General features: G+C 37.4%; 8 non-coding genes across 8 annotated transcripts; all 8 read left to right on the top strand.

Annotated features, from left to right (window-relative positions):
* Positions 1 to 1469: 1469 nt before the first annotated feature.
* Positions 1470 to 1541, top strand: TRNAC-ACA (transfer RNA cysteine (anticodon ACA)). The gene has a single exon. It is a non-coding gene; the product is annotated as a tRNA-Cys (tRNA).
* A 1009-nt stretch (positions 1542 to 2550) lies between these two features.
* On the top strand, positions 2551 to 2622 carry TRNAC-GCA (transfer RNA cysteine (anticodon GCA)). The gene has a single exon. It is a non-coding gene; the product is annotated as a tRNA-Cys (tRNA).
* Positions 2623 to 4717: 2095 nt separating this feature from the next.
* On the top strand, positions 4718 to 4789 carry TRNAC-GCA (transfer RNA cysteine (anticodon GCA)). The gene has a single exon. It is a non-coding gene; the product is annotated as a tRNA-Cys (tRNA).
* Positions 4790 to 7964: 3175 nt separating this feature from the next.
* On the top strand, positions 7965 to 8036 carry TRNAC-GCA (transfer RNA cysteine (anticodon GCA)). Its single transcript has one exon. It is a non-coding gene; the product is annotated as a tRNA-Cys (tRNA).
* Positions 8037 to 9045: 1009 nt separating this feature from the next.
* On the top strand, positions 9046 to 9117 carry TRNAC-GCA (transfer RNA cysteine (anticodon GCA)). Its single transcript has one exon. It is a non-coding gene; the product is annotated as a tRNA-Cys (tRNA).
* A 4260-nt stretch (positions 9118 to 13377) lies between these two features.
* TRNAC-GCA (transfer RNA cysteine (anticodon GCA)) lies at positions 13378 to 13449 on the top strand. Its single transcript has one exon. It is a non-coding gene; the product is annotated as a tRNA-Cys (tRNA).
* Positions 13450 to 16621: 3172 nt separating this feature from the next.
* Positions 16622 to 16693, top strand: TRNAC-GCA (transfer RNA cysteine (anticodon GCA)). The gene has a single exon. It is a non-coding gene; the product is annotated as a tRNA-Cys (tRNA).
* Positions 16694 to 19868: 3175 nt separating this feature from the next.
* Positions 19869 to 19940, top strand: TRNAC-GCA (transfer RNA cysteine (anticodon GCA)). The gene has a single exon. It is a non-coding gene; the product is annotated as a tRNA-Cys (tRNA).
* The last annotated feature ends 8 nt before the right edge of the window (positions 19941 to 19948 follow it).

The raw sequence follows: 19948 nt of genomic DNA on the forward strand, positions 1-19948 counted from the left end.
CAAATTGTAGTGGTACGTAGAAATGTTTTTCCACCATAATTTGGCCCAAAACAACCATACTTCATCACCATCTCCGTGATTGTGGTAACCAATCCTCAAATGATAAGGTGTCCCGTAAAAACCTCTTCTTCTTTAAGAATGTTTCAAAATAATCATTGTATGTAGAGGCATTGGTTCTATGTACCACTGCCTATTCAAATAAAATAACAATGAAACAAATACATCTGTTTTTTAAATGATCCTGTTTTCCTTTAATAAATAATATTAAGGACTACTTCTCCTGTTCCACAGTTTCAAGGTTGTACTTTCTGGCACCACTTAGTATGATCCTCACCCTCTTTCATGATATACTCATATTGTGTCATTCTGATTTTACTAAAATGCTGGGGATATAGCTCAGCGGTAGAGCATTGGACTGCAGATCAAGAGGTCCCTGGTTCATATCCGGGTGTCCCCTCACCCTATTTTGATTCTGTTGTTTGTAATTGGGACTTTTCATCAATTCCATTTGGATCATCTTTAACAGAGTCAGTGTTCCCTTGGATATTGCAGTTTAATAGCATTTCAGTGTTTCCTGCTCAAAACCTGTGAGTAAATGCAGTTTTTAATACTCGGCTTGTTATTCCCTTTGGGAAATTTCTGAAACATCATTGATCAATTTTGGAATTCGGCTCTTCCTTTCATAGCACTAAACAAAGGGAATGGACTATGAAACCAATTGACAACTTTGTTATACTGTTTGGTGCTTTCTTGTATTGCACTGAAGAAATGGCGTATAAAACTTGGCAGCGAAGCAGTCAATCTATTTCTCATTTCACCTCTGTCTTCAGTCTTACATATATTCCACCTCTTCTCTGTGCATGCAAAGTATGTGTTTGTTTGAAGCACTTCATTTTTGTGCAACGTAGGAACTATTTAATTTCTCCTTAAAAGCTCTGCCTACGTGCAAGATGTACCAACTATCATTGCAGTTGCAAGAAGGCTGGTCTGAAGAATCAGGCCATTTGCAAACGCATAATGGCTTTTTCTGATGTATTAAATGGAAGGTATTCGAAAGGGGTGTTTGGGTGTACCTTCCAAATACCGAATTGTAGTGGTACTTAGAAATGTTTTTCCACCATAATTTGGCCTAAATCAATCATACTTCATCACCATCTCCGTGATTGTGGTAACCAATCCTCAAATGATAAGGTGTCCCGTAAAAACCTCTTCCCCTTTAAGAATGTTTCAAAACAATCATTGTATGTAGAGGCATTGGTCCTATGTACCACTGCCTATTCAAATAAAATAACAATGAAACAAATAAATCTGTTTTTTAAATGATCCAGTTTTCCTTTAATAAATAATATTAAGGACTACTTCTCCTGTTCCACAGTTTCAAGGTTGTACTTTCTGGCACAACTTAGTATGATCCTCACACTCTTTCATGATGTACTGATATTTTGTCATTCTGATTTTACTGAAAAGCTGGGGATATAGCTCAGTGGTAGAGCATTTGACTACAGATCAAGAGGTCCCTGGTTCAAATCCGGGTGTCCCCTCACCCTATTTTGATTCTGTTGTTTGTAATTGGGACTTTTCATCAATTCCATTTGGATCATCTTTGACAGAGTCAGTGTTCCCTTGGATATTGCAGTTTAATAGCATTTCAGTGTTTCCTGCTCAAAACCTGTGAGTAAATGCAGTTTTTAACACTCGGCTTGGTATTCCCTTTGGGAAATTTCTGAAACATCATTGATCAATTTTGGAATTCGGCTCTTCCTTTCATAGCACTAAACAAAGGGAATGGACTATGAAACCAATTGACAACTTTGTTATACTGTTTGGTGCTTTCTTGTATTGCACTGAAGAAATGGCGTATAAAACTTGGCAGCGAAGCAGTCAATCTATTTCTCATTTCACCTCTGTCTTCAGTCTTACATATATTCCACCTCTTCTCTGTGCATGCAAAGTATATGTTTGTTTGAAGCACTTCATTTTTGTGCAACGTAGGAACCATTTAATTTCTCCTTAAAAGCTCTGCCTACTTGCAAGATGTACGAACTATCATTGCAGTTGCAAGAAGGCTGGTCTGAAGAATCTAGCCATTTGGAAACGCAAAATGGCTTTTTCTGATGTATTAAATGGAAGGTATTCGAAAGGGTTGTTTGGGTGTACCTTCCAAATACCGAATTGTAGTGGTACGTAGAAATGTTTTTCCACCATAATTTGGCCCAAAACAATCATACTTCATCACCATCTCAGTGATTGTGGTAACCAATCCTCAAATGATAAGGTGTCCCGTAAAAACCTCTTCCCCTTTAAGAATGTTTCAAAACAATCATTGTATGTAGAGGCATTGGTCCTATGTACCACTGCCTATTCAAATAAAATCACAATGAAACAAATATCTGTTTTTAAATGATCCAGTTTTCCTTTAATAAATAATATTAAGGACTACTTCTCCTGTTCCACAGTTTCAAGGTTGTACTTTCTGGCACAACTTAGTATGATCCTCACACTCTTTCATGATGTACTGATATTTTGTCATTCTGATTTTACTGAAAAGATGGGGATATAGCTCAGTGGTAGAGCATTTGACTGCAAATCAAGAGGTCCATGGTTCAAATCCGGGTGTCCCCTCACCCTGTTTTGATTCTGTTGTTTGTAATTGGGACTTTTCATCAATTCCATTTGAATCATCTTTGACAGAGTCAGTGTTCCCTTGGATATTGCACTTTAATAGCATTTCAATGTTTCCTGCTTAAAACCTGTGAGTAAATGCAGTTTTTAACACTCTGCTTGGTATTCCCTGTGGTAAATTTCTGAAACATCATTAATCAATTTTGGAATTTGGCTCTTCCTTTCACAGCACTAAACAAAGGGAATGGACTATGAAACCAATTGACAACTTTGTTATACTGTTTGGTGCTTTCTTGTATTGCACTGAAGAAATGGCGTATAAAACTTGGCAGCGAAGCAGTCAATCTATTTCTCATTTCACCTGTGTCTCCAGTCTTACATATATTCCACCTCTTCTCTGTGCATGCAAAGTATGTGTTTGTTTGAAGCACTTCATTTTTGTGCAACATAGGAACTATTTAATTTCTCCTTAAAAGCTCTGCCTACGTGCAAGATGTACGAACTATCATTGCAGTTGCAAGAAGGCTGGTCTGAAGAATCAGGCCATTTGCAAACGCAAAATGGCTTTTTCTGATGTATTAAATGGAAGGTATTCGAAAGGGGTGTTTGGGTGTACCTTCCAAATACCGAATTGTAGTGGTTCAAAGAAATGTTTTTCCACCATAATTTGGCCCAAAACAATCATACTTCATCACCATCTCAGTGATTGTGGTAACCAATCCTCAAATGATAAGGTGTCCCGTAAAAACCTCTTCCCCTTTAAGAATGTTTCAAAACAATCCTTGTATGTAGAGGCATTGGTCCTATGTACCACTGCCTATTCAAATAAAATAACAATGAAACAAATAAATCTGTTTTTAAATGATCCAGTTTTCCTTTAATAAATAATATTAAGGACTACTTCTCCTGTTCCACAGTTTCAAGGTTGTACTTTCTGGCACAACTTGGTATGTTCCTCACACTCTTTCATGATGTACTGATATTTTGTCATTCTGATTTTACTGAAAAGCTGGGGATATAGCTCAGTGGTAGAGCATTTCACTGCAGATCAAGAGGTCCCTGGTTCAAATCCGGGTGTCCCCTCACCCTATTTTGATTCTGTTGTTTGTAATTGGGACTTTTCATCAATTCCATTTGGATCATCTTTGACAGAGTCAGTGTTCCCTAGGATATTGCACTTTAATAGCATTTCAGTGTTTCCTGCTCAAAACCTGTGAGTAAATGCAGTTTTTAACACTCGGCTTGTTATTCCCTTTGGGAAATTTCTGAAACATCATTGATCAATTTTGTAATTTGGCTCTTCCTTTCACAGCACTAAACAAAGGGAATGGACTATGAAAGCAATTGACAACTTTGTTATACTGTTTGGTGCTTTCTTGTATTGCACTGAAGAAATGGCGTATAAAACTTGGCAGCGAAGCAGTCAATCTATTTCTCATTTCACCTGTGTCTCCAGTCTTACATATATTCCACCTCTTCTCTGTGCATGCAAAGTATGTGTTTGTTTGAAGCACTTCATTTTTGTGCAACATAGGAACTATTTAATTTCTCCTTAAAAGCTCTGCCTACGTGCAAGATGTACGAACTATCATTGCAGTTGCAAGAAGGCTGGTCTGAAGAATCAGGCCATTTGCAAACGCAAAATGGCTTTTTCTGATGTATTAAATGGAAGGTATTCGAAAGGGGTGTTTGGGTGTACCTTCCAAATACCGAATTGTAGTGGTACTTAGAAATGTTTTTCCACCATAATTTGGCCTAAATCAATCATACTTCATCACCATCTCCGTGATTGTGGTAACCAATCCTCAAATGATAAGGTGTCCCGTAAAAACCTCTTCCCCTTTAAGAATGTTTCAAAACAATCATTGTATGTAGAGGCATTGGTCCTATGTACCACTGCCTATTCAAATAAAATAACAATGAAACAAATAAATCTGTTTTTTAAATGATCCAGTATTTCTTTAATAAATAATATTAAGGACTACTTCTCCTGTTCCACAGTTTCAAGGTTGTACTTTCTGGCACAACTTAGTATGATCCTCACACTCTTTCATGATGTACTGATATTTTGTCATTCTGATTTTACTGAAAAGCTGGGGATATAGCTCAGTGGTAGAGCATTTGACTGCAGATCAAGAGGTCCCTGGTTCAAATCCGGGTGTCCCCTCACCCTATTTTGATTCTGTTGTTTGTAATTGGGACTTTTCATCAATTCCATTTGGATCATCTTTAACAGAGTCAGTGTTCCCTTGGATATTGCAGTTTAATAGCATTTCAGTGTTTCCTGCTCAAAACCTGTGAGTAAATGCAGTTTTTAACACTCGGCTTGGTATTCCCTTTGGGAAATTTCTGAAACATCATTGATCAATTTTGGAATTCGGCTCTTCCTTTCATAGCACTAAACAAAGGGAATGGACTATGAAACCAATTGACAACTTTGTTATACTGTTTGGTGCTTTCTTGTATTGCACTGAAGAAATGGCGCATAAAACTTGGCAGCGAAGCAGTCAATCTATTTCTCATTTCACCTCTGTCTTCAGTCTTACATATATTCCACCTCTTCTCTGTGCATGCAAAGTATATGTTTGTTTGAAGCACTTCATTTTTGTGCAACGTAGGAACCATTTAATTTCTCCTTAAAAGCTCTGCCTACTTGCAAGATGTACGAACTATCATTGCAGTTGCAAGAAGGCTGGTCTGAAGAATCTAGCCATTTGGAAACGCAAAATAGCTTTTTGTGATGTATTAAATGGAAGGTATTCGAAAGGGTTGTTTGGGTGTACCTTCCAAATACCGAATTGTAGTGGTACGTAGAAATGTTTTTCCACCATAATTTGGCCCAAAACAATCATACTTCATCACCATCTCAGTGATTGTGGTAACCAATCCTCAAATGATAAGGTGTCCCGTAAAAACCTCTTCCCCTTTAAGAATGTTTCAAAACAATCATTGTATGTAGAGGCATTGGTCCTATGTACCACTGCCTATTCAAATAAAATCACAATGAAACAAATATCTGTTTTTAAATGATCCAGTTTTCCTTTAATAAATAATATTAAGGACTACTTCTCCTGTTCCATAGTTTCAAGGTTGTACTTTCTGGCACAACTTAGTATGATCCTCACAGTCTTTCATGATGTACTGATATTTTGTCATTCTGATTTTTCTGAAAAGATGGCGATATAGCTCAGTGGTACAGCATTTGACTGCAGATCAAGAGGTCCCTGGTTCAAATCCGGGTGTCCCCTCACCCTATTTTGATTCTGTTGTTTGTAATTGGGACTTTTCATCAATTCCATTTGAATCATCTTTGACAGAGTCAGTGTTCCCTTGGATATTGCACTTTAATAGCATTTCAATGTTTCCTGCTTAAAACCTGTGAGTAAATGCAGTTTTTAACACTCTGCTTGGTATTCCCTTTGGTAAATTTCTGAAACATCATTGATCAGTTTTGGAATTCGGCTCTTCCTTTCATAGCACTAAACAAAGGGAATGGACTATGAAACCAATTGACAACTTTGTTATACTGTTTGGTGCTTTCTTGTATTGCACTGACGAAAAAGCGTATAAAACTTGGCAGCGAAGCAGTCAATCTATTTCTCATTTCACCTGTGTCTCCAGTCTTACATATATTCCACCTCTTCTCTGTGCATGCAAAGTATGTGTTTGTTTGAAGCACTTCATTTTTGTGCAACATAGGAACTATTTAATTTCTCCTTAAAAGCTCTGCCTACGTGCAAGATGTACGAACTATCATTGCAGTTGCAAGAAGGCTGGTCTGAAGAATCAGGCCATTTCCAAACGCAAAATGGCTTTTTCTGATGTATAAAATGGAAGGTATTCGAAAGGGGTTTTGGGTGTACCTTCCAAATACCGAATTGTAGTGGTACGTAGAAATGTTTTTCCACCATAATTTGGCCCAAAACAATCATACTTCATCACCATCTCAGTGATTGTGGTAACCAATCCTCAAATGATAAGGTGTTCCGTAAAAACCTCTTCCCCTTTAAGAATGTTTCAAAACAATCATTGTATGTAGAGGCATTGGTCCTATGTACCACTGCCTATTGAAATAAAATAACAATGAAACAAATAAATCTGTTTTTAAATGATCCAGTTTTCCTTTAATAAATAATATTAAGGACTACTTCTCCTGTTCCACAGTTTCAAGGTTGTACTTTCTGGCACAACTTGGTATGATCCTCACACTCTTTCATGATGTACTGATATTTTGTCATTCTGATTTTACTGAAAAGCTGGGGATATAGCTCAGTGGTAGAGCATTTCACTGCAGATCAAGAGGTCACTGGTTCAAATCCGGGTGTCCCCTCACCCTATTTTGATTCTGTTGTTTGTAATTGGGACTTTTCATCAATTCCATTTGGATCTTTTTTGACAGAGTCAGTGTTCCCTAGGATATTGCACTTTAATAGCATTTCAGTGTTTCCTGCTCAAAACCTGTGAGTAAATGCAGTTTTTAACACTCTGCTTGTTATTCCCTTTGGGAAATTTCTGAAACATCATTGATCAATTTTGTAATTTGGCTCTTCCTTTCACAGCACTAAACAAAGGGAATGGACTACGAAAGCAATTGACAACTTTGTTATACTGTTTGGTGCTTTCTTGTATTGCACTGAAGAAATGGCGTATAAAACTTGGCAGCGAAGCAGTCAATCTATTTCTCATTTCACCTGTGTCTCCAGTCTTACATATATTCCACCTCTTCTCTGTGCATGCAAAGTATGTGTTTGTTTGAAGCACTTCATTTTTGTGCAACATAGGAACTATTTAATTTCTCCTTAAAAGCTCTGCCTACGTGCAAGATGTACGAACTATCATTGCAGTTGCAAGAAGGCTGGTCTGAAGAATCAGGCCATTTGCAAACGCAAAATGGCTTTTTCTGATGTATTAAATGGAAGGTATTCGAAAGGGGTGTTTGGGTGTACCTTCCAAATACCGAATTGTAGTGGTACGTAGAAATGTTTTTCCACCATAATTTGGCCTAAATCAATCATACTTCATCACCATCTCCGTGATTGTGGTAACCAATCCTCAAATGATAAGGTGTCCCGTAAAAACCTCTTCCCCTTTAAGAATGTTTCAAAACAATCATTGTATGTAGAGGCATTGGTCCTATGTACCACTGCCTATTCAAATAAAATAACAATGAAACAAATAAATCTGTTTTTTAAATGATCCAGTTTTCCTTTAATAAATAATATTAAGGACTACTTCTCCTGTTCCACAGTTTCAAGGTTGTACTTTCTGGCACAACTTAGTATGATCCTCACACTCTTTCATGATGTACTGATATTTTGTCATTCTGATTTTACTGAAAAGCTGGGGATATAGCTCAGTGGTAGAGCATTTGACTGCAGATCAAGAGGTCCATGGTTCAAATCCGGGTGTCCCCTCACCCTATTTTGATTCTGTTGTTTGTAATTGGGACTTTTCATCAATTCCATTTGGATCATCTTTAACAGAGTCAGTGTTCCCTTGGATATTGCAGTTTAATAGCATTTCAGTGTTTCCTGCTCAAAACCTGTGAGTAAATGCAGTTTTTAACACTCGGCTTGGTATTCCCTTTGGGAAATTTCTGAAACATCATTGATCAATTTTGGAATTCGGCTCTTCCTTTCATAGCACTAAACAAAGGGAATGGACTATGAAACCAATTGACAACTTTGTTATACTGTTTGGTGCTTTCTTGTATTGCACTGAAGAAATGGCGTATAAAACTTGGCAGCGAAGCAGTCAATCTATTTCTCATTTCACCTCTGTCTTCAGTCTTACATATATTCCACCTCTTCTCTGTGCATGCAAAGTATATGTTTGTTTGAAGCACTTCATTTTTGTGCAACGTAGGAACCATTTAATTTCTCCTTAAAAGCTCTGCCTACTTGCAAGATGTACGAACTATCATTGCAGTTGCAAGAAGGCTGGTCTGAAGAATCTAGCCATTTGGAAACGCAAAATGGCTTTTTCTGATGTATTAAATGGAAGGTATTCGAAAGGGTTGTTTGGGTGTACCTTCCAAATACCGAATTGTAGTGGTACGTAGAAATGTTTTTCCACCATAATTTGGCCCAAAACAATCATACTTCATCACCATCTCAGTGATTGTGGTAACCAATCCTCAAATGATAAGGTGTCCCGTAAAAACCTCTTCCCCTTTAAGAATGTTTCAAAACAATCATTGTATGTAGAGGCATTGGTCCTATGTACCACTGCCTATTCAAATAAAATCACAATGAAACAAATATCTGTTTTTAAATGATCCAGTTTTCCTTTAATAAATAATATTAAGGACTACTTCTCCTGTTCCACAGTTTCAAGGTTGTACTTTCTGGCACAACTTAGTATGATCCTCACACTCTTTCATGATGTACTGATATTTTGTCATTCTGATTTTACTGAAAAGATGGGGATATAGCTCAGTGGTAGAGCATTTGACTGCAGATCAAGAGGTCCATGGTTCAAATCCGGGTGTCCCCTCACCCTATTTTGATTCTGTTGTTTGTAATTGGGACTTTTCATCAATTCCATTTGAATCATCTTTGACAGAGTCAGTGTTCCCTTGGATATTGCACTTTAATAGCATTTCAATGTTTCCTGCTTAAAACCTGTGAGTAAATGCAGTTTTTAACACTCTGCTTGGTATTCCCTGTGGTAAATTTCTGAAACATCATTAATCAATTTTGGAATTTGGCTCTTCCTTTCACAGCACTAAACAAAGGGAATGGACTACGAAACCAATTGACAACTTTGTTATACTGTTTGGTGCTTTCTTGTATTGCACTGAAGAAATGGCGTATAAAACTTGGCAGCGAAGCAGTCAATCTATTTCTCATTTCACCTGTGTCTCCAGTCTTACATATATTCCACCTCTTCTCTGTGCATGCAAAGTATGTGTTTGTTTGAAGCACTTCATTTTTGTGCAACATAGGAACTATTTAATTTCTCCTTAAAAGCTCTGCCTACGTGCAAGATGTACGAACTATCATTGCAGTTGGAAGAAGGCTGGTCTGAAGAATCAGGCCATTTGCAAACGCAAAATGGCTTTTTCTGATGTATTAAATGGAAGGTATTCGAAAGGGGTGTTTGGGTGTACCTTCCAAATACCGAATTGTAGTGGTACAAAGAAATGTTTTTCCACCATAATTTGGCCCAAAACAATCATACTTCATCACCATCTCAGTGATTGTGGTAACCAATCCTCAAATGATAAGGTGTCCCGCAAAAACCTCTTCCCCTTTCAGAATGTTTCAAAACAATCATTGTATGTAGAGGCATTGGTTCTATGTACCACTGCCTATTCAAATAAAATAACAATGAAACAAATATCTGTTTTTAAATAATCCAGTTTTTCTTTAATAAATAATATTAAGGACTATTTCTCCTGTTCCACAGTTTCAAGGTTGTACTTTCCGGAACAACTTAGTATGATCCACTCACTCTTTCATGATGTACTGATATTTTGTCATTCTGATTTTCCTGACAAGCTGGGGATGTAGCTCAGTGGTAGAGCATTTAACTGCAGATCAAGAGGTCTCTGGTTCAAATCCGGGTGTTCCCTCACCCTATTTTGATTCTGTTGTTTGTAATTGGGACTTTTCATCAATTCCATTTGGATCATCTTTAACAGAGTCAGTGTTCCCTTGGATATTGCACTTTAATAGCATTTCAGTGTTTCCTGCTCAAAACTTGTGAGTAAATGCAGTTTTTAACACTCGGCTTGTTATTCCCTTTGGGAAATTTCTGAAACATCATTGATCAATTTTGGAATTTGGCTCTTCCTTTCATAGCACTAAACAAAGGGAATGGACTATGAAACCAATTGACAACTTTGGTATACTGTTTCGTGCTTTCTTGTATTGCACTGAAGAAATGGCGTATAAAACTTGGCAGCGAAGCAGTCAATCTATTTCTCATTTCACCTCTGTCTTCAGTCTTACATATATTCCACCTCTTCTCTGTGCATGCAAAGTATGTGTTTGTTTGAAGCACTTCATTTTTGTGCAACGTAGGAACTATTTAATTTCTCCTTAAAAGCTCTGCCTACGTGCAAGATGTACGAACTATCATTGCAGTTGCAAGAAGGCTGGTCTGAAGAATCAGGCCATTTGCAAACGCAAAATGGCTTTTTCTGATGTATTAAATGGAAGGTATTCAAAAGGGGTGTTTGGGTGTACCTTCCAAATACCGAATTGTAGTGGGACGTAGAAATGTTTTTCCACCATAATTTGGCCCAAAACAATCATACTTCATCACCATCTCAGTGATTGTGGTAACCAATCCTCAAATGATAAGGTGTCCCGTAAAAACCTCTTCCCCTTTAAGAATGTTTCAAAACAATCCTTGTATGTAGAGGCATTGGTCCTATGTACCACTGCCTATTCAAATAAAATAACAATGAAACAAATAAATCTGTTTATAAATGATCCAGTTTTCCTTTAATAAATAATATTAAGGACTACTTCTCCTGTTCCACAGTTTCAAGGTTGTACTTTCTGGCACAACTTAGTATGATCCTCACACTCTTTCATGATGTACTGATATTTTGTCATTCTGATTTTCCTGAAAAGCTGGGGATATAGCTCAGTGGTAGAGCATTTGACTGCAGATCAATAGGTCCCTTGTTCAAATCCGGGTGTCCCCTCACCCTATTTTGATTCTGTTGTTTGTAATTGGGACTTTTCATCAATTCCATTTGGATCATCTTTGACAGAGTCAGTGTTCCCTAGGATATTGCACTTTAATAGCATTTCAGTGTTTCCTGCTCAAAACCTGTGAGTAAATGCAGTTTTTAACACTCTGCTTGTTATTCCCTTTGGGAAATTTCTGAAACATCATTGATCAATTTTGTAATTTGGCTCTTCCTTTCACAGCACTAAACAAAGGGAATGGACTATGAAAGCAATTGACAACTTTGTTATACTGTTTGGTGCTTTCTTGTATTGCACTGACGAAATGGCGTATAAAACTTGGCAGCGAAGCAGTCAATCTATTTCTCATTTCACCTGTGTCTTCAGTCTTACATATATTCCACCTCTTCTCTGTGCATGCAAAGTATGTGTTTGTTTGAAGCACTTCATTTTTGTGCAACGTAGGAACTATTTAATTTCTCCTTAAAAGCTCTGCCTACGTGCAAGATGTACGAACTATCATTGCAGTTGCAAGAAGGCTGGTCTGAAGAATCAGGCCATTTGCAAACGCAAAATGGCTTTTTCTGATGTATTAAATGGAAGGTATTCGAAAGGGGTGTTTGGGTGTACCTTCCAAATACCGAATTGTAGTGGTACGTAAAAATGTTTTTCCACCATAATTTGGCCCAAAACAATCATACTTCATCACCATCTCCGTGATTGTGGTAACCAATACTCAAATGATAAGATGTCCCGTAAAAACCTCTTCTTCTTTAAGAATGTTTCAAAACAATCATTGTATGTAGAGGCATTGGTTCTAAGTACCACTGCCTATTCAAATAAAATAACAATGAAACAAATAAATCTGTTTTTTAAATGATCCTGTTTTCCTTTAATAAATAATATTAAGGACTACTTCTCCTGTTCCACAGTTTCAAGGTTGTACTTTCTGGCACCACTTAGTATGATCCTCACCCTCTTTCATGATATACTCATATTTTGTCATTCTGATTTTACTAAAAAGCTGGGGATATAGCTCAGCGGTAGAGCATTGGACTGCAGATCAAGAGGTCCATGGTTCAAATCTGGGTGTCCCCTCACCCTATTTTGATTCTGTTGTTTGTAATTGGGACTTTTCATCAATTCCATTTGGATCATCTTTAACAGAGTCAGTGTTCCCTTGGATATTGCAGTTTAATAGCATTTAAGTGTTTCCTGCTCAAAACCTGTGAGTAAATGCAGTTTTTAACACTCGGCTTGTTATTCCCTTTGGGAAATTTCTGAAACATCATTGATCAATTTTGGAATTCGGCTCTTCCTTTCATAGCACTAAACAAAGGGAATGGACTATGAAACCAATTGACAACTTTGTTTTACTGTTTGGTGCTTTCTTGTATTGCACTGAAGAAATGGCGTATAAAACTTGGCAGCGAAGCAGTCAATCTATTTCTCATTTCACCTCTGTCTTCAGTCTTACATATATTCCACCTCTTCTCTGTGCATGCAAAGTATGTGTTTGTTTGAAGCACTTCATTTTTGTGCAACGTAGGAACTATTTAATTTCTCCTTAAAAGCTCTGCCTACGTGCAAGATGTACGAACTATCATTGCAGTTGCAAGAAGGCTGGTCTGAAGAATCAGGCCATTTGCAAACGCATAATGGCTTTTTCTGATGTATTAAATGGAAGGTATTCGAAAGGGGTGTTTGGGTGTACCTTCCAAATACCGAATTGTAGTGGTACTTAGAAATGTTTTTCCACCATAATTTGGCCTAAATCAATCATACTTCATCACCATCTCCGTGATTGTGGTAACCAATCCTCAAATGATAAGGTGTCCCGTAAAAACCTCTTCCCCTTTAAGAATGTTTCAAAACAATCATTGTATGTAGAGGCATTGGTCCTATGTACCACTGCCTATTCAAATAAAATAACAATGAAACAAATAAATCTGTTTTTTAAATGATCCAGTTTTCCTTTAATAAATAATATTAAGGACTACTTCTCCTGTTCCACAGTTTCAAGGTTGTACTTTCTGGCACAACTTAGTATGATCCTCACACTCTTTCATGATGTACTGATATTTTGTCATTCTGATTTTACTGAAAAGCTGGGGATATAGCTCAGTGGTAGAGCATTTGACTGCAGATCAAGAGGTCCCTGGTTCAAATCCGGGTGTCCCCTCACCCTATTTTGATTCTGTTGTTTGTAATTGGGACTTTTCATCAATTCCATTTGAATCATCTTTGACAGAGTCAGTGTTCCCTTGGATATTGCACTTTAATAGCATTTCAATGTTTTCTGCTTAAAACCTGTGAGTAAATGCAGTTTTTAACACTCTGCTTGGTATTCCCTTTGGTAAATTTCTGAAACATCATTAATCAATTTTGGAATTCGGCTCTTCCTTTCACAGCACTAAACAAAGGGAATGGACTATGAAACCAATTGACAACTTTGTTATACTGTTTGGTGCTTTCTTGTATTGCACTGAAGAAATGGCGTATAAAACTTGGCAGCGAAGCAGTCAATCTATTTCTCATTTCACCTGTGTCTCCAGTCTTACATATATTCCACCTCTTCTCTGTGCATGCAAAGTATGTGTTTGTTTGAAGCACTTCATTTTTGTGCAACATAGGAACTATTTAATTTCTCCTTAAAAGCTCTGCCTACGTGCAAGATGTACGAACTATCATTGCAGTTGGAAGAAGGCTGGTCTGAAGAATCAGGCCATTTGCAAACGCAAAATGGCTTTTTCTGATGTATTAAATGGAAGGTATTCGAAAGGGGTGTTTGGGTGTACCTTCCAAATACCGAATTGTAGTGGTACAAAGAAATGTTTTTCCACCATAATTTGGCCCAAAACAATCATACTTCATCACCATCTCAGTGATTGTGGTAACCAATCCTCAAATGATAAGGTGTCCCGCAAAAACCTCTTCCCCTTTCAGAATGTTTCAAAACAATCATTGTATGTAGAGGCATTGGTTCTATGTACCACTGCCTATTCAAATAAAATAACAATGAAACAAATATCTGTTTTTAAATGATCCAGTTTTCCTTTAATAAATAATATTAAGGACTATTTCTCCTGTTCCACAGTTTCAAGGTTGTACTTTCCGGAACAACTTAGTATGATCCACTCACTCTTTCATGATGTACTGATATTTTGTCATTCTGATTTTCCTGACAAGCTGGGGATGTAGCTCAGTGGTAGAGCATTTAACTGCAGATCAAGAGGTCCCTGGTTCAAATCCGGGTGTCCCCTCACCCTATTTTGATTCTGTTGTTTGTAATTGGGACTTTTCATCAATTCCATTTGGATCATCTTTAACAGAGTCAGTGTTCCCTTGGATATTGCACTTTAATAGCATTTCAGTGTTTCCTGCTCAAAACCTGTGAGTAAATGCAGTTTTTAACACTCGGCTTGTTATTCCCTTTGGGAAATTTCTGAAACATCATTGATCAATTTTGGAATTTGGCTCTTCCTTTCATAGCACTAAACAAAGGGAATGGACTATGAAACCAATTGACAACTTTGGTATACTGTTTGGTGCTTTCTTGTATTGCACTGAAGAAATGGCGTATAACCCTTGCCAGCGAAGCAGTCAATCTATTTCTCATTTCACCTCTGTCTTCAGTCTTACATATATTCCACCTCTTCTCTGTGCATGCAAAGTATGTGTTTGTTTGAAGCACTTCATTTTTGTGCAACGTAGGAACTATTTAATTTCTCCTTAAAAGCTCTGCCTACGTGCAAGATGTACGAACTATCATTGCAGTTGCAAGAAGGCTGGTCTGAAGAATCAGGCCATTTGCAAACGCAAAATGGCTTTTTCTGATGTATTAAATGGAAGGTATTCGAAAGGGGTGTTTGGGTGTACCTTCCAAATACCGAATTGTAGTGGTACGTAGAAATGTTTTTCCACCATAATTTGGCCCAAAACAATCATACTTCATCACCATCTCAGTGATTGTGGTAACCAATCCTCAAATGATAAGGTGTCCCGTAAAAACCTCTTCCCCTTTAAGAATGTTTCAAAACAATCCTTGTATGTAGAGGCATTGGTCCTATGTACCACTGCCTATTCAAATAAAATAACAATGAAACAAATAAATCTGTTTTTAAATGATCCAGTTTTCCTTTAATAAATAATATTAAGGACTACTTCTCCTGTTCCACAGTTTCAAGGTTGTACTTTCTGGCACAACTTAGTATGATCCTCACACTCTTTCATGATGTACTGATATTTTGTCATTCTGATTTTCCTGAAAAGCTGGGGATATAGCTCAGTGGTAGAGCATTTGACTGCAGATCAATAGGTCCCTTGTTCAAATCCGGGTGTCCCCTCACCCTATTTTGATTCTGTTGTTTGTAATTGGGACTTTTCATCAATTCCATTTGGATCATCTTTGACAGAGTCAGTGTTCCCTAGGATATTGCACTTTAATAGCATTTCAGTGTTTCCTGCTCAAAACCTGTGAGTAAATGCAGTTTTTAACACTCTGCTTGTTATTCCCTTTGGGAAATTTCTGAAACATCATTGATCAATTTTGTAATGTGGCTCTTCCTTTCACAGCACTAAACAAAGGGAATGGACTATGAAAGCAATTGACAACCTTGTTATACTGTTTGGTGCTTTCTTGTATTGCACTGACGAAATGGCGTATAAAACTTGGCAGCGAAGCAGTCAATCTATTTCTCATTTCACCTGTGTCTTCAGTCTTACATATATTCCACCTCTTCTCTGTGCATGCAAAGTATGTGTTTGTTTGAAGCACTTCATTTTTGTGCAACGTAGGAACTATTTAATTTCTCCTTAAAAGCTCTGCCTACGTGCAAGATGTACGAACTATCATTGCAGTTGCAAGAAGGCTGGTCTGAAGAATCAGGCCATTTGCAAACGCAAAATGGCTTTTTCTGATGTATTAAATGGAAGGTATTCGAAAGGGGTTTTGGGTGTACCTTCCAAATACCGAATTGTAGTGGTACGTAGAAATGTTTTTCCACCATAATTTGGCCCAAAACAATCATACTTCATCACCATCTCAGTGATTGTGGTAACCAATCCTCAAATGATAAGGTGTCCCGTAAAAACCTCTTCCCCTTTAAGAATGTTTTAAAACAATCATTGTATGTAGAGGCATTGGTCCTATGTACCACTGCCTATTCAAATAAAATCACAATGAAACAAATATCTGTTTTTAAATGATCCAGTTTTCCTTTAATAAATAATATTAAGGACTACTTCTCCTGTTCCACAGTTTCAAGGTTGTACTTTCTGGCACAACTTGGTATGATCCTCACACTCTTTCATGATGTACTGATATTTTGTCATTCTGAGTTTACTGAAAAGCTGGGGATATAGCTCAGTGGTAGAGCATTTGACTGCAAATCAAGAGGTCCCTGGTTCAAATCCGGGTGTCCCCTCACCCTATTTTGATTCTGTTGTTTGTAATTGGGACTTTTCATCAATTCCATTTGGATCATCTTCGACAGAGTCAGTGTTCCCTAGGATATTGCACTTTATTAGCATTTCAGTGTTTCCTGCTCAAAACCTGTGAGTAAATGCAGTTTTTAACACTCTGCTTGTTATTCCCTTTGGGAAATTTCTGAAACATCATTGATCAATTTTGTAATTTGGCTCTTCCTTTCACAGCACTAAACAAAGGGAATGGACTATGAAAGCAATTGACAACTTTGTTATACTGTTTGGTGCTTTCTTGTATTGCACTGACGAAATGGCGTATAAAACTTGGCAGCGAAGCAGTCAATCTATTTCTCATTTCACCTGTGTCTCCAGTCTTACATATATTCCACCTCTTCTCTGTGCATGCAAAGTATGGGTTTGTTTGAAGCACTTCATTTTTGTGCAACGTAGGAACTATTTAATTTCTCCTTAAAAGCTCTGCCTACGTGCAAGATGTACGAACTATCATTGCAGTTGCAAGAAGGCTGGTCTGAAGAATCAGGCCATTTGCAAACGCAAAATGGCTTTTTCTGATGTATTAAATGGAAGGTATTCGAAAGGGGTTTTGGGTGTACCTTCCAAATACCGAATTGTAGTGGTACGTAGAAATGTTTTTCCACCATAATTTGGCCCAAAACAATCATACTTCATCACCATCTCAGTGATTGTGGTAACCAATCCTCAAATGATAAGGTGTACCGTAAAAACCTCATCCCCTTTAAGAATGTTTCAAAACAATCATTGTATGTAGAGGCATTGGTCCTATGTACCACTGCCTATTCAAATAAAATGACAATGAAACAAATAAATCTGTTTTTAAATGATCCAGTTTTCCTTTAATAAATAATATTAAGGACTACTTCTCCTGTTCCACAGTTTCAAGGTTGTACTTTCTGGCACAACTTGGTATGATCCTCACACTCTTTCATGATGTACTGATATTTTGTCATTCTGATTTTACTGAAAATCTGGGGATATAGCTCAGTGGTAGAGCATTTCACTGCAGATCAAGAGGTCCCTGGTTCAAATCCGGGTGTCCCCTCACCCTATTTTGATTCTGTTGTTTGTAATTGGGACTTTTTATCAATTCCATTTGGATCATCTTTGACAGAGTCAGTGTTCCCTAGGATATTGCACTTTAATAGCATTTCAGTGTTTCCTGCTCCAAACCTGTGAGTAAATGCAGTTTTTAACACTCTGCTTGTTATTCCCTTTGGGAAATTTCTGAAACATCATTGATCAATTTTGTAATTTGGCTCTTCCTTTCACAGCACTAAACAAAGGGAATGGACTACGAAAGCAATTGACAACTTTGTTATACTGTTTGGTGCTTTCTTGTATTGCACTGAAGAAATGGCGTATAAAACTTGGCAGCGAAGCAGTCAATCTATTTCTCATTTCACCTGTGTCTCCAGTCTTACATATATTCCACCCCTTCTCTGTGCATGCAAAGTATGTGTTTGTTTGAAGCACTTCATTTTTGTGCAACATAGGAACTATTTAATTTCTCCTTAAAAGCTCTGCCTACGTGCAAGATGTACGAACTATCATTGCAGTTGGAAGAAGGCTGGTCTGAAGAATCAGGCCATTTGCAAACGCAAAATGGCTTTTTCTGATGTATTAAATGGAAGGTATTCGAAAGGGGTGTTTGGGTGTACCTTCCAAATACCGAATTGTAGTGGTACGTAGAAATGTTTTTCCACCATAATTTGGCCCAAAACAATCATACTTCATCACCATCTCCGTGATTGTGGTAACCAATCCTCAAATGATAAGGTGTCCCGTAAAAACCTCTTCTTCTTTAAGAATGTTTCAAAATAATCATTGTATGTAGAGGCATTGGTTCTATGTACCACTGCCTATTCAAATAAAATAACAATGAAACAAATAAATCTGTTTTTTAAATGATCCTGTTTTCCTTTAATAAATAATATTAAGGACTACTTCTCCTGTTCCACAGTTTCAAGGTTGTACTTTCTGGCACCACTTAGTATGATCCTCACCCTCTTTCATGATATACTCATATTTTGTCATTCTGAGTTTACTAAAAAGCTGGGGATATAGCTCAGCGGTAGAGCATTGGACTGCAGATCAAGAGGTCCCTGGTTCAAATCCGGGTGTCCCCTCACCCTATTTTGATTCTGTTGTTTGTAATTGGGACTTTTCATCAATTCCATTTGGATCATCTTTAACAGAGTCAGTGTTCCCTTGGATATTGCAGTTTAATAGCATTTCAGTGTTTCCTGCTCAAAACCTGTGAGTAAATGCAGTTTTTAACACTCGGCTTGTTATTCCCTTTGGGAATTTTCTGAAACATCATTGATCAATTTTGGAATTCGGCTCTTCCTTTCATAGCACTAAACAAAGGGAATGGACTATGAAACCAATTGACAACTTTGTTATACTGTTTGGTGCTTTCTTGTATTGCACTGAAGAAATGGCGTATAAAACTTGGCAGCGAAGCAGTCAATCTATTTCTCATTTCACCTCTGTCTTCAGTCTTACATATATTCCACCTCTTCTCTGTGCATGCAAAGTATGTGTTTGTTTGAAGCACTTCATTTTTGTGCAACGTAGGAACTATTTAATTTCTCCTTAAAAGCTCTGCCTACGTGCAAGATGTACGAACTATCATTGCAGTTGCAAGAAGGCTGGTCTGAAGAATCTAGCCATTTGGAAACGCAAAATGGCTTTTTCTGATGTATTAAATGGAAGGTATTCGAAAGGGTTGTTTGGGTGTACCTTCCAAATACCGAATTGTAGTGGTACGTAGAAATGTTTTTCCACCATAATTTGGCCCAAAACAATCATACTTCATCACCATCTCAGTGATTGTGGTAACCAATCCTCAAATGAAAAGGTGTCCCGTAAAAACCTCTTCCCCTTTAAGAATGTTTCAAAACAATCATTGTATGTAGAGGCATTGGTCCTATGTACCACTGCCTATTCAAATAAAATCACAATGAAACAAATATCTGTTTTTAAATGATCCAGTTTTCCTTTAATAAATAATATTAAGGACTACTTCTCCTGTTCCACAGTTTCAAGGTTGTACTTTCTGGCACAACTTAGTATGATCCTCACACTCTTTCATGATGTACTGATATTTTGTCATTCTGATTTTACTGAAAAGATGGGGATATAGCTCAGTGGTAGAGCATTTGACTGCAGATCAAGAGGTCCCTGGTTCAAATCCGGGTGTCCCCTCACCCTAT

This window comes from Lissotriton helveticus, chromosome 1_2, assembly GCF_964261635.1.
Source record: "Lissotriton helveticus chromosome 1_2, aLisHel1.1, whole genome shotgun sequence".
NCBI lineage: Eukaryota > Metazoa > Chordata > Amphibia > Caudata > Salamandridae > Lissotriton > Lissotriton helveticus.